Consider the following 20,000-nt stretch of genomic DNA (forward strand, 5'->3'; position numbering starts at 1 on the left):
GTCCCGCGTCATCCTTGTCACGTGGCGCAAAAATATATTTAAAAAGGGGAATGCAACACGAGGACTTTACCAGGAGGTCACCCATCCTAGTACTACTCTCGCCCAAGCACGCTTAACTTCGGAGTTCTGATGGGATCCGGTGCTTTAGTGCTGGTATGATCGCATCCGACATGCAACTATCTCTTTGTTCCTTATGCTTGCCCCTACTACTACAACAACTACTACTATTACTACTACTACTACTACTACTACTGCTGCTGCTACTACTGCTACTGCTGCTCCTGCTACTGCTGCTACTGCTCCTACTTCTACTACTGCTACTACTAATACTACTACTACTAGTCGTTGGGTGTCATGCGCGGTGGGAAAAGTCACAGAGGTCGTGGCGGTGCTCGTGTTGTCGGGGTAGAGAGGGAGCGGTGAAATTCTTGTGTTAAACTCGTCTCCGTTGTTGAGGCAAATGTGGCAATGGACACGGGAGGGGCAAGCTAAAAGATATCACAAACGTCAAAAATAAGAAAACGAGGTCATATAGATCACGGTTCCGCGTCATCCTTGTCACGTGGCGCAAAAATATATTTAAAAAGGGGAATGCAACACGATGACTTCCCAGGAGGTCACCCATTCTAGTACTACTCTCACCCAAGCACGCTTAACTTCGGAGTTCTGATGGGATCCGGTGCTTTAGTGCTGGTATGACCGCATCCGACATGCAACTATCTATTTGTTCCTTATGCTTGCCCCTACTACTACTACTACTACTACTACTACTACTACTACTACTAGTAGTCGTTGGGTGTCATGCGCGGTGGGAAAAGTCACAGAGGTCGTGGCGGTGCTCGTGCTGTCGGGGTAGAGAGGGAGCGGTGAAATTCTTGTGTTAAACTTGTCTCCGTTCTCGAGGCAAATGTGGCAATGGACACGGGAGGGGCAAGCTAAAACATATCACAAACGTCAAAAATAAGAAAACTAGTAAACGTCAAAAATAAGAAAACGAGGTCACATAGATCACGGTCCCGCGTCATCCTTGTCACGTGGCGCAAAAATTTATTTAAAAAGGGGAATGCAACACGAGGACTTCCCAGGAGGTCACCCATCCTAGTACTACTCTCGCCCAAGCACGCTTAACTTCGGAGTTCTGATGGGATCCGGTGCTTTAGTGCTGGTATGATCGCATCCAACATGCAACTATCTATTTGTTCCTTATGCTTGCCCCTACTACTACTGCTACTACTGCTACTACTGCTACTACTACTACTACTACTAGTCGTTGGGTGTCATGCGCGGTGGGAAAAGTCAGAGAGGTCGTGCCGGTGCTCGTGTTGTCGGGGTAGAGAGGGAGCGGTGAAATTCTTGTGTTAGACTCGTCTCCGTTGTCGAGGCAAATGTGGCAATGGACACGGGAGGGGCAAGCTAAAACATATCACAAACGTCAAAAATAAGAAAACTAGTAAACGTCAAAAATAAGAAAACGAGGTCATATAGATCACGGTCCCGCGTCATCCTTGTCACGTGGCGCAAAAATATATTTAAAAAGGGGAATGCAACACGAGGACTTCCCACGAGGTCACCCATCCTAGTACTACTCTCGCCCAAGCACGCTTATCTTCGGAGTTCTCATGGGATCCGGTGCTTTAGTGCTCGTATGATCGCATCCGACATGCAACTATTTATTTGTTCCTTATGCTTGCCCCTACTACTACTACTACTACTACTACTACTACTACTACTACTACTACTACTACTACTACTACTACTACTAGTAGTCGTTGGGTGTCATGCGCGGTGGGAAAAGTCACAGAGGTCGTGGCGGTGCTCGTGTTGTCGGGGTAGAGAGGGAGCGGTGAAATTCTTGTGTTAAACTCGTCTCCGTTCTCGAGGCAAATGTGGCAATGGACACGGGAGGGGCAAGCTAAAACATATCACAAACGTCAAAAATAAGAAAACTAGTAAACGTCAAAAAAAAGAAAACGAGGTCATATAGATCACGGTCCCGCGTCATCCTTGTCACGTGGCGCAAAAATATATTTAAAAAGGGGAATGCAACACGAGGACTTCCCAGGAGGTCACCCATCCTAGTACTACTCTCGCCCAAGCACGCTTAACTTCAGAGTTCTGATGGGATCCGGTGCTTTAGTGCTGGTATGATCGCATCCGACATGCAACTATCTATTTGTTCCTTATGCTTGCCCCTACTACTACTACTACTACTACCACTACCACTACCACTACTACTACTACCACTACTACTACTACCACTACTACTACTACTACTACTACTACCACTACTGCTACTACTACTGCTACTACTGCTACTACTCAGGAGGTCACCCATCCTAGTACTACTCTCGCCCAAGCACGCTTAACTTCGGAGTTCTGATGGGATCCGGTGCTTTAGTGCTGGTATGATCGCATCCGACATGCAACTATCTATTTGTTCCTTATGCTTGCCCCTACTACTACTACTACTAGTACTACTACTACTACTACTACTACTACTACTAGTCGTTGGGTGTCATGCACGGTGGGAAAAGTCACAGAGGTCGTGGCGGTGCTCGTGTTGTCGGTGTAGAGAGGGAGCGGTGAAATTCTTGTGTTAAACTCATCTCCGTTCTCGAGGCAAATGTGGCAATGGAGACGGGAGGGGCAAGCTAAAACATATCACAAACGTCAAAAATAAGAAAACTAGTAAACGTCAAAAATAAGAAAACGAGGTCATATAGATCACGGTCCCGCGTCATCCTTGTCACGTGGCGCAAAAATATATTTTAAAAGGGGAATGCAACACGAGGACTTCCCAGGAGGTCGTGGCGGTGCTCGTGTTGTCGGGGTAGAGAGGGAGCGGTCAAATTCTTGTGTTAAACTCGTCTCCGTTGTCGAGGCAAATGTGGCATTGGACACGGGAGGGGCAAGCTAAAACATATCACAAACGTCAAAAATAAGAAAACTAGTAAACGTCAAAAATAAGAAAACGAGGTCATATAGATCACGGTCCCGCGTCATCCTTGTCACGTGGCGCAAAAATATATTTAAAAAGGGGAATGCAACACGAGGACTTCCCAGGAGGTCACCCATCCTAGTACTACTCTCGTCCAAGCACGCTTAACTTCGGAGTTCTGATGGGATCCGGTGCTTTAGTGCTGGTATGATCGCATCCGACATGCAACTATCTATTTGTTCCTTATGCTTGCCCCTACTACTACTACTACTAGTACTACTACTACTACTACTAGTACTACTACTACTACTACTAGTACTACTACTACTACTACTAGTACTACTACTACTACTACTAGTACTACTACTACTACTACTAGTACTACTACTACTACTAGTCGTTGGGTGTCATGCGCGGTGGGAAAAGTCACAGAGGTCGTGGCGGTGCTCGTGTTGTCGGGGTAGAGAGGGAGCGGTGTAATTCTTGTGTTAAACTCGTCTCCGTTCTCGAGGCAAATGTGGCAATGGACACGGGAGGGGCAAGCTAAAACATATCACAAACGTCAAAAATAAGAAAACTAGTAAACGTCAAAAATAAGAAAACGAGGTCATATAGATCACGGTCCCGTGTCATCCTTGTCATGTGGCGCAAAAATATATTTAAAAAGGGGAATGCAACACGAGGACTAACCAGGAGGTCACCCATCCTAGTACTACTCTCGCCCAAGCACGCTTAACTTCGGAGTTCTGATGGGATCCGGTGCTTTAGTGCTGGTATGATCGCATCCGACATTCATATATCTATTTGTTCCTTATGCTTGCCCCTACTACTACTGCTACTACTGCTACTACTACTACTACTACTACTAGTCGTTGGGTGTCATGCACGGTGGGAAAAGTCACAGAGGTCGTGGCGGTGCTCGTGTTGTCGGGGTAGAGAGGGAGCGGTGAAATTCTTGTGTTAAACTCGTCTCCGTTGTCGAGGCAAATGTGGCAATGGACACGGGAGGGGCAAGCTAAAACATATCACAAACGTCAAAAATAAGAAAACTAGTAAACGTCAAAAATAAGAAAACTAGGTCATATATATCACGGTCCCGCGTCATCCTTGTCACGTGGCGCAAAAATATATTTAAAAAGGGGAATGCAACACACGGACTTCCCAGGAGGTCACCCATCCTAGTACTACTCTCGCCCAAGCACGCTTAACTTCGGAGTTCTGATGGGATCCGGTGCTTTAGTGCTGGTATGATCGCATCCGACATGCAACTATCTATTTGTTCCTTATGCTTGCCCCTACTACTACTACTACTAGTACTACTACTACTACTAGTACTACTACTACTACTACTAGTACTACTACTACTAGTACTACTACTACTACTACTACTACTAGTACTACTACTACTACTACTAGTCGTTGGGTGTCATGCGCGGTGGGAAAAGTCACAGAGGTCGTGGCGGTGCTCGTGTTGTCGGGGTAGAGAGGGAGCGGTGTAATTCTTGTGTTAAACTCGTCTCCGTTCTCGAGGCAAATGTGGCAATGGACACGGGAGGGGCAAGCTAAAACATATCACAAACGTCAAAAATAAGAAAACTAGTAAACGTCAAAAATAAGAAAACGAGGTCATATAGATCACGGTCCCGTGTCATCCTTGTCATGTGGCGCAAAAATATATTTAAAAAGGGGAATGCAACACGAGGACTTCCCAGGAGGTCACCCATCCTAGTACTACTCTCGCCCAAGCAAGCTTAACTTCGGAGTTCTGATGGGATCCGGTGCTTTAGTGCTGGTATGATCGCATCCGACATGCAACTATCTATTTGTTCCTTATGCTTGCCCGTACTACTACTGCTACTACTGCTACTACTACTACTACTACTACTACTACTAGTCGTTGGGTGTCATGCGCGGTGGGAAAAGTCAAAGACGTCGTGGCGGTGCTCGTGTTGTCGGGGTAGAGAGGGAGCGGTGAAATTCTTGTGTTAAACTCGTCTCCGTTGTCGAGGCAAATGTGGCAATGGACACGGGAGGGGCAAGCTAAAACATATCACAAACGTCAAAAATAAGAAAACTAGTAAACGTCAAAAATAAGAAAACGAGGTCATATAGATCACGGTCCCGCGTCATCCTTGTCACTGGCGCAAAAATATATTTAAAAAGGGGAATGCAACACGAGGACTTCCCAGGAGGTCACCCATCCTAGTACTACTCTCGCCCAAGCACGCTTAACTTCGGAGTTCTGATGGGATCCGGTGCTTTAGTGCTGGTATGATCGCATCCGACATGCAACTATCTATTTGTTCCTTATGCTTGCCCCTACTACTACTACTACTAGTACTACTACTACTACTAGTACTACTAGTACTACTACTAGTACTACTAGTACTACTACTACTACTACTAGTACTACTACTACTACTACTAGTACTACTACTACTAGTACTACTACTACTACTACTACTACTAGTACTACTACTACTACTACTAGTCGTTGGGTGTCATGCGCGGTGGGAAAAGTCACAGAGGTCGTGGCGGTGCTCGTGTTGTCGGGGTAGAGAGGGAGCGGTGTAATTCTTGTGTTAAACTCGTCTCCGTTCTCGAGGCAAATGTGGCAATGGACACGGGAGGGGCAAGCTAAAACATATCACAAACGTCAAAAATAAGAAAACTAGTAAACGTCAAAAATAAGAAAACGAGGTCATATAGATCACGGTCCCGTGTCATCCTTGTCATGTGGCGCAAAAATATATTTAAAAAGGGGAATGCAACACGAGGACTTCCCAGGAGGTCACCCATCCTAGTACTACTCTCGCCCAAGCAAGCTTAACTTCGGAGTTCTGATGGGATCCGGTGCTTTAGTGCTGGTATGATCGCATCCGACATGCAACTATCTATTTGTTCCTTATGCTTGCCCGTACTACTACTGCTACTACTGCTACTACTACTACTACTACTACTACTACTAGTCGTTGGGTGTCATGCGCGGTGGGAAAAGTCAAAGACGTCGTGGCGGTGCTCGTGTTGTCGGGGTAGAGAGGGAGCGGTGAAATTCTTGTGTTAAACTCGTCTCCGTTGTCGAGGCAAATGTGGCAATGGACACGGGAGGGGCAAGCTAAAACATATCACAAACGTCAAAAATAAGAAAACTAGTAAACGTCAAAAATAAGAAAACGAGGTCATATAGATCACGGTCCCGCGTCATCCTTGTCACTGGCGCAAAAATATATTTAAAAAGGGGAATGCAACACGAGGACTTCCCAGGAGGTCACCCATCCTAGTACTACTCTCGCCCAAGCACGCTTAACTTCGGAGTTCTGATGGGATCCGGTGCTTTAGTGCTGGTATGATCGCATCCGACATGCAACTATCTATTTGTTCCTTATGCTTGCCCCTACTACTACTACTACTAGTACTACTACTACTACTAGTACTACTAGTACTACTACTACTACTACTAGTACTACTACTACTACTACTAGTACTACTACTACTACTACTAGTACTACTACTACTAGTACTACTACTACTACTACTACTAGTACTACTACTACTACTACTAGTCGTTGGGTGTCATGCGCGGTGGGAAAAGTCACAGAGGTCGTGGCGGTGCTCGTGTTGTCGGGGTAGAGAGGGAGCGGTGTAATTCTTGTGTTAAACTCGTCTCCGTTCTCGAGGCAAATGTGGCAATGGACACGGGAGGGGCAAGCTAAAACATATCACAAACGTCAAAAATAAGAAAACTAGTAAACGTCAAAAATAAGAAAACGAGGTCATATAGATCACGGTCCCGTGTCATCCTTGTCATGTGGCGCAAAAATATATTTAAAAAGGGGAATGCAACACGAGGACTTCCCAGGAGGTCACCCATCCTAGTACTACTCTCGCCCAAGCAAGCTTAACTTCGGAGTTCTGATGGGATCCGGTGCTTTAGTGCTGGTATGATCGCATCCGACATGCAACTATCTATTTGTTCCTTATGCTTGCCCGTACTACTACTGCTACTACTGCTACTACTACTACTACTACTACTACTACTAGTCGTTGGGTGTCATGCGCGGTGGGAAAAGTCAAAGACGTCGTGGCGGTGCTCGTGTTGTCGGGGTAGAGAGGGAGCGGTGAAATTCTTGTGTTAAACTCGTCTCCGTTGTCGAGGCAAATGTGGCAATGGACACGGGAGGGGCAAGCTAAAACATATCACAAACGTCAAAAATAAGAAAACTAGTAAACGTCAAAAATAAGAAAACGAGGTCATATAGATCACGGTCCCGCGTCATCCTTGTCACTGGCGCAAAAATATATTTAAAAAGGGGAATGCAACACGAGGACTTCCCAGGAGGTCACCCATCCTAGTACTACTCTCGCCCAAGCACGCTTAACTTCGGAGTTCTGATGGGATCCGGTGCTTTAGTGCTGGTATGATCGCATCCGACATGCAACTATCTATTTGTTCCTTATGCTTGCCCCTACTACTACTACTACTACTACTACTACTACTACTACTACTACTACTACTACTACTACTACTAGGCGTTGGGTGTCATGCGCGGTGGGAAAAGTCACAAAGGTCGTGGCGGTGCTCGTGTTGTCGGGGTAGAGAGGGAGCGGTGAAATTCTTGTGTTAAACTCGTCTCCGTTCTCGAGGCAAATGTGGCAATGGACACGGGAGGGGCAAGCTAAAACATATCACAAAGGTCAAAAATAAGAAAACTAGTAAACGTCAAAAATAAGAAAACGAGGTCATATAGATCATGGTCCCGTGTCATCCTTGTCACGTGGCGCAAAAATATATTTAAAAAGGGGAATGCAACACGAGGACTTCCCAGGAGGTCACCCATCCTAGTACTACTCTCGCCCAAGCAAGCTTAACTTCGGAGTTCTGATGGGATCCGGTGCTTTAGTGCTGGTATGATCGCATCCGACATGCAACTATCTATTTGTTCCTTATGCTTGCCCCTACTACTACTACTACTATTACTACTACTACTACTACTACTACTACTACTACTACTACTAGGCGTTGGGTGTCATGCGCGGTGGGAAAAGTCACAGAGGTCGTGGCGGTGCTCGTGTTGTCGGGGTAGAGAGGGAGCGGTGAAATTCTTGTGTTAAACTCGTCTCCGTTCTCGAGGCAAATGTGGCAATGGACACGGGAGGGGCAAGCTAAAACATATCACAAAGGTCAAAAATAAGAAAACTAGTAAACGTCAAAAATAAGAAAACGAGGTCATATAGATCATGGTCCCGTGTCATCCTTGTCACGTGGCGCAAAAATATATTTAAAAAGGGGAATGCAACACGAGGACTTCCCAGGAGGTCACCCATCCTAGTACTACTCTCGCCCAAGCACGCTTAACTTCGCAGTTCTGATGGGATCCGGTGCTTTAGTGCTGGTATGATCGCATTCGACATGCAACTATCTATTTGTTCCTTATGCTTGCCCCTACTACTACTGCTACTACTGCTACCACTGCTACTACTACTACTAGTCGTTGGGTGTCATGCGCGGTGGGAAAAGTCAGAGAGGTCGAGGCGGTGCTCGTGTTGTCGGGGTAGAGAGGGAGCGGTGAAATTCTTGTGTTAAACTCGTCTCCGTTGTCGAGGCAAATGTGGCAATGGACACGGGAGGGGCAAGCTAAAACATATCACAAACGTCAAAAATAAGAAAACTAGTAAACGTCAAAAATAAGAAAACGAGGTCATATAGATCACGGTCCCGCGTCATCCTTGTCACGTGGCGCAAAAATATATTTAAAAAGGGGTATGCAACACGAGGACTTCCCAGGAGGTCACCCATCCTAGTACTACTCTCGCCCAAGCACGCTTAACTTCAAAGTTCTGATGGGGTCCGGTGCTTTAGTGCTGGTATGATCGCATCCGACATGCAACTATCTATTTGTTCCTTATGCTTGCCCCTACTACTACTATTACTAGTACTACTACTACTACTACTACTACTACTACTACTACTACTACTACTACTATACTACTACTACTACTACTACTACTACTACTACTAGTCGTTGGGTGTCATGCGCGGTGGGAAAAGTCACAAAGGTCGTGGCGGTGCTCGTGTTGTCGGGGTAGAGAGGGAGCGGTGTAATTCTTGTGTTAAACTCATCTCCGTTCTCGAGGCAAATGTGGCAATGGACACGGGAGGGGCAAGCTAAAACATATCACAAACGTCAAAAATAAGAAAACTAGTAAACGTCAAAAATAAGAAAACGAGGTCATATAGATCACGGTCCCGTCTCATCCTTGTCATGTGGCGCAAAAATATATTTAAAAAGGGGAATGCAACACGAGGACTTCCCAGGAGGTCACCCATCCTAGTACTACTCTCGCCCAAGCACGCTTAACTTCGGAGTTCTGATGGGATCCGGTGCTTTAGTGCTGGTATGATCACATCAGACATGCAACTATCTATTTGTTCCTTATGCTTGCCCCTACTACTACTGCTACTACTACTACTACTGCTACTACTACTACTAGTCGTTGGGTGTCATGCGCGGTGGGAAAAGTCAAAGAGGTCGTGGCGGTGCTCGTGTTGTCGGGGTAGAGAGGGAGCGGTGAAATTCTTGTGTTAAACTCGTCTCCGTTGTCGAGGCAAATGTGGCAATGGACACGGGAGGGGCAAGCTAAAACATATCACAAACGTCAAAAATAAGAAAACTAGTAAACGTCAAAAATAAGAAAACGAGGTCATATAGATCACGGTCCCGCGTCATCCTTGTCACGTGGCGCAAAAATATATTTAAAAAGGGGAATGCAACACGAGGACTTCCCAGGAGGTCACCCATCCTAGTACTACTCTCGCCCAAGCACGCTTAACTTCGGAGTTCTGATGGGATCCGGTGCTTTAGTGCTGGTATGATCGCATCCGACATGCAACTATCTATTTGTTCCTTATGCTTGCCCCTACTACTACTACTAGTACTACTACTACTACTACTATTACTACTACTACTACTACTACTACTACTAGTCGTTGGGTGTCATGCGCGGTGGGAAAAGTCACAGAGGTCGTGGCGGTGCTCGTGTTGTCGGGGTAGAGAGGGAGCGGTGAAATTCTTGTGTTAAACTCGTCTCCGTTCTCGAGGCAAATGTGGCAATGGACACGGGAGGGGCAAGCTAAAACATATCACAAACGTCAAAAATAAGAAAACTAGTAAACGTCAAAAATAAGAAAACGAGGTCATATAGATCACGGTCCCGTGTCATCCTTGTCACGTGGCGCAAAAATATATTTAAAAAGGGGAATGCAACACGAGGACTTCCCAGGAGGTCACCCATCCTAGTACTACTCTCGCCCAAGCACGCTTAACTTCGGAGTTCTGATGGGATCCGGTGCTTTAGTGCTGGTATGATCGCATCGGACATGCTACTATCTATTTGTTCCTTATGCTTGCCCCTACTACTACTGCTACTACTACTGCTACTACTACTAGTCGTTGGGTGTCATGCGCGGTGGGAAAAGTCAGAGAGGTCGTGGCGGTGCTCGTGTTGTCGGGGTAGAGAGGGAGCGGTGAAATTCTTGTGTTAAACTCGTCTCCGTTGTCGAGGCAAATGTGGCAATGGACACGGGAGGGGCAAACTAAAACATATCACAAACGTCAAAAATAAGAAAACTAGTAAACGTCAAAAATAAGAAAACGAGGTCATATAGATCACGGTCCCGCGTCATCCTTGTCACGTGGCGCAAAAATATATTTAAAAAGGGGAATGCAACACGAGGACTTCACAGGAGGTCACCCATCCTAGTACTACTCTCGCCCAAGCACGCTTAACTTCGGAGTTCTGATGGGATCCGTTGCTTTAGTGCTGGTATGATCGCATCCGACGTGCAACTATCTATTTGTTCCTTATGCTTGCCCCTACTACTACTATTACTAGTACTACTACTACTACTACTAGTACTACTACTACTACTACTATTACTACTACTACTACTACTACTACTACTACTACTACTACTACTACTAGTCGTTGGGTGTCATGCGCGGTGGGAAAAGTCACAGAGGTCGTGGCGGTGCTCGTGTTGTCGGGGTAGAGAGGGAGCGGTGAAATTCTTGTGTTAAACTCGTCTCCGTTCTCGAGGCAAATGTGGCAATGGACACGGGAGGGGCAAGCTAAAACATATCACAAACGTCAAAAATAAGAAAACTAGTAAACGTCAAAAATAAGAAAACGAGGTCATATAGATCATGGTCCCGTGTCATCCTTGTCACGTGGCGCAAAAATATATTTAAAAAGGGGAATGCAACACGAGGACTTCCCAGGAGGTCACCCATCCTAGTACTACTCTCGCCCAAGCACGCTTAACTTCGCAGTTCTGATGGGATCCGGTGCTTTAGTGCTGGTATGATCGCATTCGACATGCAACTATCTATTTGTTCCTTATGCTTGCCCCTACTACTACTGCTACTACTGCTACCACTCCTACTACTACTACTAGTCGTTGGGTGTCATGCGCGGTGGGAAAAGTCAGAGAGGTCGAGGCGGTGCTCGTGTTGTCGGGGTAGAGAGGGAGCGGTGAAATTCTTGTGTTAAACTCGTCTCCGTTGTCGAGGCAAATGTGGCAATGGACACGGGAGGGGCAAGCTAAAACATATCACAAACGTCAAAAATAAGAAAACTAGTAATCGTCAAAAATAAGAAAACGAGGTCATATAGATCACGGTCCCGCGTCATCCTTGTCACGTGGCGCAAAAATATATTTAAAAAGGGGTATGCAACACGAGGACTTCCCAGGAGGTCACCCATCCTAGTACTACTCTCGCCCAAGCACGCTTAACTTCAAAGTTCTGATGGGGTCCGGTGCTTTAGTGCTGGTATGATCGCATCCGACATGCAACTATCTATTTGTTCCTTATGCTTGCCCCTACTACTACTATTACTAGTACTACTACTACTACTACTACTACTACTACTACTACTACTATTACTACTACTACTACTACTACTACTACTACTACTAGTCGTTGGGTGTCATGCGCGGTGGGAAAAGTCACAAAGGTCGTGGCGGTGCTCGTGTTGTCGGGGTAGAGAGGGAGCGGTGTAATTCTTGTGTTAAACTCATCTCCGTTCTCGAGGCAAATGTGGCAATGGACACGGGAGGGGCAAGCTAAAACATATCACAAACGTCAAAAATAAGAAAACTAGTAAACGTCAAAAAAAAGAAAACGAGGTCATATAGATCACGGTCCCGTCTCATCCTTGTCATGTGGCGCAAAAATATATTTAAAAAGGGGAATGCAACACGAGGACTTCCCAGGAGGTCACCCATCCTAGTACTACTCTCGCCCAAGCACGCTTAACTTCGGAGTTCTGATGGGATCCGGTGCTTTAGAGCTGGTATGATCGCATCCGACATGCAACTATCTATTTGTTCCTTATGCTTGCCCCTACTACTACTGCTACTACTACTACTACTGCTACTACTACTACTAGTCGTTGGGTGTCATGCGCGGTGGGAAAAGTCAAAGAGGTCGTGGCGGTGCTCGTGTTGTCGGGGTAGAGAGGGAGCGGTGAAATTCTTGTGTTAAACTCGTCTCCGTTGTCGAGGCAAATGTGGCAATGGACACGGGAGGGGCAAGCTAAAACATATCACAAACGTCAAAAATAAGAAAACTAGTAAACGTCAAAAATAAGAAAACGAGGTCATATAGATCACGGTCCCGCGTCATCCTTGTCACGTGGCGCAAAAATATATTTAAAAAGGGGAATGCAACACGAGGACTTCCCAGGAGGTCACCCATCCTAGTACTACTCTCGCCCAAGCACGCTTAACTTCGGAGTTCTGATGGGATCCGGTGCTTTAGTGCTGGTATGATCGCATCCGACATGCAACTATCTATTTGTTCCTTATGCTTGCCCCTACTACTACTACTAGTACTACTACTACTACTACTATTACTACTACTACTACTACTACTACTACTACTACTACTACTACTACTACTAGTCGTTGGGTGTCATGCGCGGTGGGAAAAGTCACAGAGGTCGTGGCGGTGCTCGTGTTGTCGGGGTAGAGAGGGAGCGGTGAAATTCTTGTGTTAAACTCGTCTCCGTTCTCGAGGCAAATGTGGCAATGGACACGGGAGGGGCAAGCTAAAACATATCACAAACGTCAAAAATAAGAAAACTAGTAAACGTCAAAAATAAGAAAACGAGGTCATATAGATCACGGTCCCGTGTCATCCTTGTCACGTGGCGCAAAAATATATTTAAAAAGGGGAATGCAACACGAGGACTTCCCAGGAGGTCACCCATCCTAGTACTACTCTCGCCCAAGCACGCTTAACTTCGGAGTTCTGATGGGATCCGGTGCTTTAGTGCTGGTATGATCGTATCGGACATGCTACTATCTATTTGTTCCTTATGCTTGCCCCTACTACTACTGCTACTACTACTGCTACTACTACTAGTCGTTGGGTGTCATGCGCGGTGGGAAAAGTCAGAGAGGTCGTGGCGGTGCTCGTGTTGTCGGGGTAGAGAGGGAGCGGTGAAATTCTTGTGTTAAACTCGTCTCCGTTGTCGAGGCAAATGTGGCAATGGACACGGGAGGGGCAAACTAAAACATATCACAAACGTCAAAAATAAGAAAACTAGTAAACGTCAAAAATAAGAAAACGAGGTCATATAGATCACGGTCCCGCGTCATCCTTGTCACGTGGCGCAAAAATATATTTAAAAAGGGGAATGCAACACGAGGACTTCACAGGAGGTCACCCATCCTAGTACTACTCTCGCCCAAGCACGCTTAACTTCGGAGTTCTGATGGGATCCGGTGCTTTAGTGCTGGTATGATCGCATCCGACGTGCAACTATCTATTTGTTCCTTATGCTTGCCCCTACTACTACTATTACTAGTACTACTACTACTACTACTAGTACTACTACTACTACTACTATTACTACTACTACTACTACTACTACTACTACTACTACTACTACTACTAGTCGTTGGGTGTCATGCGCGGTGGGAAAAGTCACAGAGGTCGTGGCGGTGCTCGTGTTGTCGGGGTAGAGAGGGAGCGGTGTAATTCTTGTGTTAAACTCGTCTCCGTTCTCGAGGCAAATGTGGCAATGGACACGGGAGGGGCATGCTAAAACATATCACAAACGTCAAAAATAAGAAAACTAGTAAACCTCAAAAATAAGAAAACGAGGTCATATAGATCACGGTCCCGTGTCATCCTTGTCACGTGGCGCAAAAATATATTTAAAAAGGGGAATGCAACACGAGGACTTCCCAGGAGGTCACCCATCCTAGTACTACTCTCGCCCAAGCATGCTTAACTTCGGAGTTCTGATGGGATCCGGTGCTTTAGTGCTGGTATGATCGCATCGGACATGCTACTATCTATTTGTTCCTTATGCTTGCCCCTGCTACTACTGCTACTACTACTGCTACTACTACTAGTCGTTGGGTGTCATGCGCGGTGGGAAAAGTCAGAGAGGTCGTGGCGGTGCTCGTGTTGTCGGGGTAGAGAGGGAGCGGTGAAATTCTTGTGTTAAACTCGTCTCCGTTGTCGAGGCAAATGTGGCAATGGACACGGGAGGGGCAAACTAAAGCATATCACAAACGTCAAAAATAAGAAAACTAGTAAACGTCAAAAATAAGAAAACGAGGTCATATAGATCACGGTCCCGCGTCATCCTTGTCACGTGGCGCAAAAATATATTTAAAAAGGGGAATGCAACACGAGGACTTCACAGGAGGTCACCCATCCTAGTACTACTCTCACCCAAGCACGCTTAACTTCGGAGTTCTGATGGGATCCGGTGCTTTAGTGCTGGTATGATCGCATCCGACGTGCAACTATCTATTTGTTCCTTATGCTTGCCCCTACTACTACTACTACTATTACTAGTACTACTACTACTACTACTAGTACTACTACTACTACTACTATTACTACTACTACTACTACTACTACTACTACTACTACTACTAGTCGTTGGGTGTCATGCGCGGTGGGAAAAGTCACAGAGGTCGTGGCGGTGCTCGTGTTGTCGGGGTAGAGAGGGAGCGGTGAAATTCTTGTGTTAAACTCGTCTCCGTTGTCGAGGCAAATGTGGCAATGGACACGGGAGGGGCAAACTAAAGCATATCACAAACGTCAAAAATAAGAAAACTAGTAAACGTCAAAAATAAGAAAACGAGGTCATATAGATCACGGTCCCGCGTCATCCTTGTCACGTGGCGCAAAAATATATTTAAAAAGGGGAATGCAACACGAGGACTTCACAGGAGGTCACCCATCCTAGTACTACTCTCACCCAAGCACGCTTAACTTCGGAGTTCTGATGGGATCCGGTGCTTTAGTGCTGGTATGATCGCATCCGACGTGCAACTATCTATTTGTTCCTTATGCTTGCCCCTACTACTACTACTACTATTACTAGTACTACTACTACTACTACTAGTACTACTACTACTACTACTATTACTACTACTACTACTACTACTACTACTACTACTACTACTAGTCGTTGGGTGTCATGCGCGGTGGGAAAAGTCACAGAGGTCGTGGCGGTGCTCGTGTTGTCGGGGTAGAGAGGGAGCGGTGAAATTCTTGTGTTAAACTCGTCTCCGTTCTCGAGGCAAATGTGGCAATGGACACGGGAGGAGCAAGCTAAAACATATCACAAACGTCAAAAATAAGAAAACTAGTAAACGTCAAAAATAAGAAAACGAGGTCATATAGATCACGGTCCCGTGTCATCCTTGTCACGTGGCGCAAAAATATATTTAAAAAGGGGAATGCAACACGAGGACTTCCCAGGAGGTCACCCATCCTAGTACTACTCTCGCCCAAGCACGCTTAACTTCGGAGTTCTGATGGGATCCGGTGCTTTAGTGCTGGTATGATCGCATAGGAAATGCAACTATCTATTTGTTCCTTATGCTTGCCCCTGCTACTACTGCTACTACTACTACTACTACTAGTCGTTGGGTGTCATGCGCGGTGGGAAAAGTCAGAGAGGTCGTGGCGGTGCTCGTGTTGTCGGGGTAGAGAGGGATCCGGTGCTTTAGTTCTGGTATGATCGCATCCGACATGCAATTATCTATTTGTTCCTTATGCTTGCCCCTACTACTACTCCTACTACTGCTACTACTGCTACTACTGCTACTACTACTACTACTAGTCGTTGGGTGTCATGCGCGGTGGGAAAAGTCAGAGAGGTCGTGGCGGTGCTCGTGTTGTCGGGGTAGAGAGGGAGCGGTGAAATTCTTGTGTTAAACTCGTCTCCGTTCTCGAGGCAAATGTGGCAATGGACACGGGAGGGGCAAGCTAAAACATATCACAAACGTCAAAAATAAGAAAACTAGTAAACGTCAAAAATAAGAAAACGAGGTCATATAGATCACGGTCCCGTGTCATCCTTGTCATGTGGCGCAAAAATATATTTAAAAAGGGGAATGCAACACGAGGACTTCCCAGGAGGTCACCCATCCTAGTACTACTCTCGCCCAAGCACGCTTAACTTCGGAGTTCTGATGGGATCCGGTGCTTTAGTGCTGGTATGATCGCATAGGAAATGCAACTATCTATTTGTTCCTTATGCTTGCCCCTGCTACTACTGCTACTACTACTAGTCGTTGGGTGTCATGCGCGGTGGGAAAAGTCAAAGAGGTCGTGGCGGTGCTCGTGTTGTCGGGGTAGAGAGGGAGCGGTGAAATTCTTGCGTTAAACTCGTCTCCGTTGTCGAGGCAAATGTGGCAATGGACACGGGAGGGGCAAGCTAAAACATAACACAAACGTCAAAAATAAGAAAACTAGTAAATGTCAAAAATAAGAAAACGAGGTCATATAGATCACGGTCCCGCGTCATCCTTGTCACGTGGCGCAAAAATATATTTAAAAAGGGGAATGCAACACGAGGACTTCCCAGGAGGTCTACTCTCGCCCAAGCACGCTTAACTTCGGAGTTCTGATGGGATCCGGTGCTTTAGTGTTGGTATGATCGCATCCAACATGCAACTATCTATTTGTTCCTTATGCTTGCCCCTACTACTACTGCTACTACTGCTACTACTGCTACTACTACTACTACTATTACTACTAGTCGTTGGGTGTCATGCGCGGTGGGAAAAGTCAAAGAGGTCGTGGCGGTGCTCGTGTTGTCGGGGTAGAGAGAGAGCGGTGAAATTCTTGTGTTAAACTCGTCTCCGTTGTCGAGGCAAATGTGGCAATGGACACGGGAGGGGCAAGCTAAAACATATCACAAACGTCAAAAATAAGAAAACTAGTAAACGTCAAAAATAAGAAAACGAGGTCATATAGATCACGGTCCCGCGTCATCCTTGTCACGTGGCGCAAAAATATATTTAAAAAGGGGAATGCAACACGAGGACTTCCCAGGAGGTCACCGATCCTAGTACTACTCTCGCCCAAGCACGCTTAACTTCGGAGTTCTGATGGGATCCGGTGCTTTAGTGCTGGTATGATCGCATCCGACATGCAACTATCTATTTCTTCCTTATGCTTGCCCCTACTACTACTACTACTAGTACTACTACTACTACTACTAGTACTACTACTACTACTACTATTACTACTACTACTACTACTACTACTACTACTACTAGTCGTTGGGTGTCATGCGCGGTGGGAAAAGTCACAGAGGTCGTGGCGGTGCTCGTGTTGTCGGGGTAGAGAGGGAGCGGTGAAATTCTTGTGTTAAACTCGTCTCCGTTGTCGAGGCAAATGTGGCAATGGACACGGGAGGGGCAAGCTAAAACATATCACAAACGTCAAAAATAAGAAAACTAGTAAACGTCAAAAATAAGAAAACGAGGTCATATAGATCACGGTCCCGTGTCATCCTTGTCACGTGGCGCAAAAATATATTTAAAAAGGGAAATGCAACACGAGGACTTCCCAGGAGGTCACCCATCCTAGTACTACTCTCGCCCAAGCACGCTTAACTTTGGAGTTCTGATGGGATCCGGTGCTTTAGTGCTGGTATGATCGCATCCGACATGCAACTATCTATTTGTTCCTTATGCTTGCCCCTACTACTACTGCTACTACTGCTACTACTGCTACTACTACTACTAGTCGTTGGGTGTCATGCGCGGTGGGAAAAGTCAAAGAGGTCGTGGCGGTGCTCGTGTTGTCGGGGTAGAGAGGGAGCGGTGAAATTCTTGTGTTAAACTCGTCTCCGTTGTCGAGGCAAATGTGGCAATGGACACGGGAGGGGCAAGCTAAAACATATCACAAACGTCAAAAATAAGAAAACTAGTAAACGTCAAAAATAAGAAAAAAAAGGTCATATAGATCACGGTCCCGCGTCATCCTTGTCACGTGGCGCAAAAATATATTTAAAAAGGGGAATGCAACACGAGGACTTCCCAGGAGGTCACCCATCCTAGTACTACTCTCGCCCAAGCACGCTTAACTTCGGAGTTCTGATGGGATCCGGTGCTTTAGTGCTGGTATGATCGCATCCGACGTGCAACTATCTATTTGTTCCTTATGCTTGCCCCTACTACTACTACTACTATTACTACTACTACTACTATTACTACTGGTCGTTGGGTGTCATGCGCGGTGGGAAAAGTCACAGAGGTCGTGGCGGTGCTCGTGTTGTCGGGGTAGAGAGGGAGCGGTGAAATTCTTGTGTTAAACTCGTCTCCGTTCTCGAGGCAAATGTGGCAATGGACACGGGAGGAGCAAGCTAAAACATATCACAAACGTCAAAAATAAGAAAACTAGTAAACGTCAAAAATAAGAAAACGAGGTCATATAGATCACGGTCCCGTGTCATCCTTGTCACGTGGCGCAAAAATATATTTAAAAAGGGGAATGCAACACGAGGCCTTCCCAGGAGGTCACCCATCCTAGTACTACTCTCGCCCAAGCACGCTTAACTTCGGAGTTCTGATGGGATCCGGTGCTTTAGTGCTGGTATGATCGCATCCGACATGCAATTATCTATTTGTTCCTTATGCTTGCCCCTACTACTACTGCTACTACTGCTACTACTACTACTACTAGTCGTTGGGTGTCATGCGCGGTGGGAAAAGTCACACAGGTCGTGGCGGTGCTCGTGTTGTCGGGGTAGAAAGGGAGCGGTGAAATTCTTGTGTTAAACTCGTCTCCGTTGTCGAGGCAAATGTGGCAATGGACACGGGAGGGGCAAGCTAAAACATATCACAAACGTCAAAAATAAGAAAACTAGTAAACGTCAAAAATAAGAAAACGAGGTCATATAGATCACGGTCCCGCGTCATCCTTGTCACGTGGCGCAAAAATATATTTAAAAAGGGGAATGCAACACGACGACTTCCCAGGAGGTCACCCATCCTAGTACTACTCTCGCCCAAGCACGCTTAACTTCGGAGTTCTGATGGGATCCGGTGCTTTAGTGCTGGTATGATCGCATCCGACATGCAACTATCTATTTGTTCCTTATGCTTGCCCCTACTACTACTACTACTAGTACTACTACTACTACTAGTACTACTACTACTACTACTAGTACTACTACTACTACTAGTACTACTACTACTACTACTAGTACTACTACTACTACTAGTACTACTACTACTACTACAAGTCGTTGGGTGTCATGCGCGGTGGGAAAAGTCACAGAGGTCGTGGCGGTGCTCGTGTTGTCGGGGTAGAGAGGGAGCGGTGTAATTCTTGTGTTAAACTCGTCTCCGTTCTCGAGGCAAATGTGGCAATGGACACGGGAGGGGCAAGCTAAAACATATCACAAACGTCAAAAATAAGAAAACTAGTAAACGTCAAAAATAAGAAAACGAGGTCATATAGATCACGGTCCCGTGTCATCCTTGTCATGTGGCGCAAAAATATATTTAAAAAGGGGAATGCAACACAAGGACTTCCCAGGAGGTCACCCATCCTAGTACTACTCTCGCCCAAGCACGCTTAACTTCGGAGTTCTGATAGGATCCGGTGCTTTCGTGCTGGTATGATCGCATAGGAAATGCAACTATCTATTTGTTCCTTATGCTTGCCCCTGCTACTACTGCTACTACTACTACTACTTCTACTACTACTACTACTACTAGTCGTTGGGTGTC

At 46.0% G+C, this 20,000-nt stretch overlaps 39 non-coding genes and 1 pseudogene across 39 annotated transcripts; all 40 read right to left on the reverse strand.

Moving 5' to 3' along the window:
- Positions 1 to 47: 47 nt before the first annotated feature.
- On the reverse strand, positions 48 to 167 carry LOC123416052. Its single transcript, XR_006615735.1, has one exon. It is a non-coding gene; the product is annotated as a 5S ribosomal RNA (ribosomal RNA).
- A 421-nt stretch (positions 168 to 588) lies between these two features.
- LOC123416269 lies at positions 589 to 707 on the reverse strand. The gene has a single exon (XR_006615940.1). It is a non-coding gene; the product is annotated as a 5S ribosomal RNA (ribosomal RNA).
- A 353-nt stretch (positions 708 to 1,060) lies between these two features.
- Positions 1,061 to 1,179, reverse strand: LOC123416606. The gene has a single exon (XR_006616216.1). It is a non-coding gene; the product is annotated as a 5S ribosomal RNA (ribosomal RNA).
- A 359-nt stretch (positions 1,180 to 1,538) lies between these two features.
- LOC123416233 lies at positions 1,539 to 1,657 on the reverse strand. Its single transcript, XR_006615906.1, has one exon. It is a non-coding gene; the product is annotated as a 5S ribosomal RNA (ribosomal RNA).
- Positions 1,658 to 2,037: 380 nt separating this feature from the next.
- LOC123416838 lies at positions 2,038 to 2,156 on the reverse strand. The gene has a single exon (XR_006616437.1). It is a non-coding gene; the product is annotated as a 5S ribosomal RNA (ribosomal RNA).
- Positions 2,157 to 2,297: 141 nt separating this feature from the next.
- Positions 2,298 to 2,417, reverse strand: LOC123416550. Its single transcript, XR_006616179.1, has one exon. It is a non-coding gene; the product is annotated as a 5S ribosomal RNA (ribosomal RNA).
- A 621-nt stretch (positions 2,418 to 3,038) lies between these two features.
- LOC123416795 lies at positions 3,039 to 3,157 on the reverse strand. Its single transcript, XR_006616396.1, has one exon. It is a non-coding gene; the product is annotated as a 5S ribosomal RNA (ribosomal RNA).
- A 449-nt stretch (positions 3,158 to 3,606) lies between these two features.
- Positions 3,607 to 3,725, reverse strand: LOC123416090. The gene has a single exon (XR_006615771.1). It is a non-coding gene; the product is annotated as a 5S ribosomal RNA (ribosomal RNA).
- Positions 3,726 to 4,078: 353 nt separating this feature from the next.
- LOC123416822 lies at positions 4,079 to 4,197 on the reverse strand. The gene has a single exon (XR_006616422.1). It is a non-coding gene; the product is annotated as a 5S ribosomal RNA (ribosomal RNA).
- Positions 4,198 to 4,625: 428 nt separating this feature from the next.
- LOC123415383 lies at positions 4,626 to 4,744 on the reverse strand. Its single transcript, XR_006615103.1, has one exon. It is a non-coding gene; the product is annotated as a 5S ribosomal RNA (ribosomal RNA).
- Positions 4,745 to 5,102: 358 nt separating this feature from the next.
- Positions 5,103 to 5,221, reverse strand: LOC123416618. The gene has a single exon (XR_006616228.1). It is a non-coding gene; the product is annotated as a 5S ribosomal RNA (ribosomal RNA).
- A 479-nt stretch (positions 5,222 to 5,700) lies between these two features.
- On the reverse strand, positions 5,701 to 5,819 carry LOC123415384. Its single transcript, XR_006615104.1, has one exon. It is a non-coding gene; the product is annotated as a 5S ribosomal RNA (ribosomal RNA).
- Positions 5,820 to 6,177: 358 nt separating this feature from the next.
- LOC123416631 lies at positions 6,178 to 6,296 on the reverse strand. Its single transcript, XR_006616240.1, has one exon. It is a non-coding gene; the product is annotated as a 5S ribosomal RNA (ribosomal RNA).
- A 476-nt stretch (positions 6,297 to 6,772) lies between these two features.
- On the reverse strand, positions 6,773 to 6,891 carry LOC123415385. The gene has a single exon (XR_006615105.1). It is a non-coding gene; the product is annotated as a 5S ribosomal RNA (ribosomal RNA).
- Positions 6,892 to 7,249: 358 nt separating this feature from the next.
- LOC123416642 lies at positions 7,250 to 7,368 on the reverse strand. The gene has a single exon (XR_006616251.1). It is a non-coding gene; the product is annotated as a 5S ribosomal RNA (ribosomal RNA).
- Positions 7,369 to 7,739: 371 nt separating this feature from the next.
- Positions 7,740 to 7,858, reverse strand: LOC123415386. The gene has a single exon (XR_006615106.1). It is a non-coding gene; the product is annotated as a 5S ribosomal RNA (ribosomal RNA).
- A 368-nt stretch (positions 7,859 to 8,226) lies between these two features.
- Positions 8,227 to 8,345, reverse strand: LOC123415703. Its single transcript, XR_006615407.1, has one exon. It is a non-coding gene; the product is annotated as a 5S ribosomal RNA (ribosomal RNA).
- A 353-nt stretch (positions 8,346 to 8,698) lies between these two features.
- On the reverse strand, positions 8,699 to 8,817 carry LOC123416272. Its single transcript, XR_006615943.1, has one exon. It is a non-coding gene; the product is annotated as a 5S ribosomal RNA (ribosomal RNA).
- Positions 8,818 to 9,229: 412 nt separating this feature from the next.
- LOC123415329 lies at positions 9,230 to 9,348 on the reverse strand. The gene has a single exon (XR_006615050.1). It is a non-coding gene; the product is annotated as a 5S ribosomal RNA (ribosomal RNA).
- A 353-nt stretch (positions 9,349 to 9,701) lies between these two features.
- On the reverse strand, positions 9,702 to 9,820 carry LOC123416654. Its single transcript, XR_006616262.1, has one exon. It is a non-coding gene; the product is annotated as a 5S ribosomal RNA (ribosomal RNA).
- A 374-nt stretch (positions 9,821 to 10,194) lies between these two features.
- LOC123415306 lies at positions 10,195 to 10,313 on the reverse strand. The gene has a single exon (XR_006615025.1). It is a non-coding gene; the product is annotated as a 5S ribosomal RNA (ribosomal RNA).
- Positions 10,314 to 10,657: 344 nt separating this feature from the next.
- LOC123415710 lies at positions 10,658 to 10,776 on the reverse strand. Its single transcript, XR_006615413.1, has one exon. It is a non-coding gene; the product is annotated as a 5S ribosomal RNA (ribosomal RNA).
- A 416-nt stretch (positions 10,777 to 11,192) lies between these two features.
- Positions 11,193 to 11,311, reverse strand: LOC123415704. The gene has a single exon (XR_006615408.1). It is a non-coding gene; the product is annotated as a 5S ribosomal RNA (ribosomal RNA).
- Positions 11,312 to 11,664: 353 nt separating this feature from the next.
- LOC123416274 lies at positions 11,665 to 11,783 on the reverse strand. Its single transcript, XR_006615945.1, has one exon. It is a non-coding gene; the product is annotated as a 5S ribosomal RNA (ribosomal RNA).
- A 404-nt stretch (positions 11,784 to 12,187) lies between these two features.
- Positions 12,188 to 12,306, reverse strand: LOC123416919. Its single transcript, XR_006616513.1, has one exon. It is a non-coding gene; the product is annotated as a 5S ribosomal RNA (ribosomal RNA).
- A 353-nt stretch (positions 12,307 to 12,659) lies between these two features.
- On the reverse strand, positions 12,660 to 12,778 carry LOC123416666. The gene has a single exon (XR_006616273.1). It is a non-coding gene; the product is annotated as a 5S ribosomal RNA (ribosomal RNA).
- A 395-nt stretch (positions 12,779 to 13,173) lies between these two features.
- LOC123416026 lies at positions 13,174 to 13,292 on the reverse strand. The gene has a single exon (XR_006615710.1). It is a non-coding gene; the product is annotated as a 5S ribosomal RNA (ribosomal RNA).
- A 344-nt stretch (positions 13,293 to 13,636) lies between these two features.
- LOC123416798 lies at positions 13,637 to 13,755 on the reverse strand. The gene has a single exon (XR_006616399.1). It is a non-coding gene; the product is annotated as a 5S ribosomal RNA (ribosomal RNA).
- A 416-nt stretch (positions 13,756 to 14,171) lies between these two features.
- On the reverse strand, positions 14,172 to 14,290 carry LOC123415835. Its single transcript, XR_006615531.1, has one exon. It is a non-coding gene; the product is annotated as a 5S ribosomal RNA (ribosomal RNA).
- Positions 14,291 to 14,634: 344 nt separating this feature from the next.
- On the reverse strand, positions 14,635 to 14,753 carry LOC123415555. Its single transcript, XR_006615268.1, has one exon. It is a non-coding gene; the product is annotated as a 5S ribosomal RNA (ribosomal RNA).
- A 416-nt stretch (positions 14,754 to 15,169) lies between these two features.
- LOC123415556 lies at positions 15,170 to 15,288 on the reverse strand. Its single transcript, XR_006615269.1, has one exon. It is a non-coding gene; the product is annotated as a 5S ribosomal RNA (ribosomal RNA).
- Positions 15,289 to 15,704: 416 nt separating this feature from the next.
- LOC123415456 lies at positions 15,705 to 15,823 on the reverse strand. Its single transcript, XR_006615174.1, has one exon. It is a non-coding gene; the product is annotated as a 5S ribosomal RNA (ribosomal RNA).
- Positions 15,824 to 16,364: 541 nt separating this feature from the next.
- LOC123415457 lies at positions 16,365 to 16,483 on the reverse strand. The gene has a single exon (XR_006615175.1). It is a non-coding gene; the product is annotated as a 5S ribosomal RNA (ribosomal RNA).
- A 332-nt stretch (positions 16,484 to 16,815) lies between these two features.
- LOC123416563 lies at positions 16,816 to 16,920 on the reverse strand (annotated as a pseudogene).
- A 365-nt stretch (positions 16,921 to 17,285) lies between these two features.
- Positions 17,286 to 17,404, reverse strand: LOC123415754. The gene has a single exon (XR_006615454.1). It is a non-coding gene; the product is annotated as a 5S ribosomal RNA (ribosomal RNA).
- Positions 17,405 to 17,808: 404 nt separating this feature from the next.
- LOC123415483 lies at positions 17,809 to 17,927 on the reverse strand. The gene has a single exon (XR_006615201.1). It is a non-coding gene; the product is annotated as a 5S ribosomal RNA (ribosomal RNA).
- A 354-nt stretch (positions 17,928 to 18,281) lies between these two features.
- Positions 18,282 to 18,400, reverse strand: LOC123416679. Its single transcript, XR_006616285.1, has one exon. It is a non-coding gene; the product is annotated as a 5S ribosomal RNA (ribosomal RNA).
- A 353-nt stretch (positions 18,401 to 18,753) lies between these two features.
- On the reverse strand, positions 18,754 to 18,872 carry LOC123416682. The gene has a single exon (XR_006616288.1). It is a non-coding gene; the product is annotated as a 5S ribosomal RNA (ribosomal RNA).
- A 347-nt stretch (positions 18,873 to 19,219) lies between these two features.
- On the reverse strand, positions 19,220 to 19,338 carry LOC123415437. Its single transcript, XR_006615156.1, has one exon. It is a non-coding gene; the product is annotated as a 5S ribosomal RNA (ribosomal RNA).
- A 443-nt stretch (positions 19,339 to 19,781) lies between these two features.
- On the reverse strand, positions 19,782 to 19,900 carry LOC123415946. Its single transcript, XR_006615635.1, has one exon. It is a non-coding gene; the product is annotated as a 5S ribosomal RNA (ribosomal RNA).
- Between the last annotated feature and the right edge of the window lie 100 nt (positions 19,901 to 20,000).

Source organism: Hordeum vulgare, unplaced genomic scaffold, assembly GCF_904849725.1.
Source record: "Hordeum vulgare subsp. vulgare unplaced genomic scaffold, MorexV3_pseudomolecules_assembly, whole genome shotgun sequence".
Lineage (NCBI taxonomy): Eukaryota > Viridiplantae > Streptophyta > Magnoliopsida > Poales > Poaceae > Hordeum > Hordeum vulgare.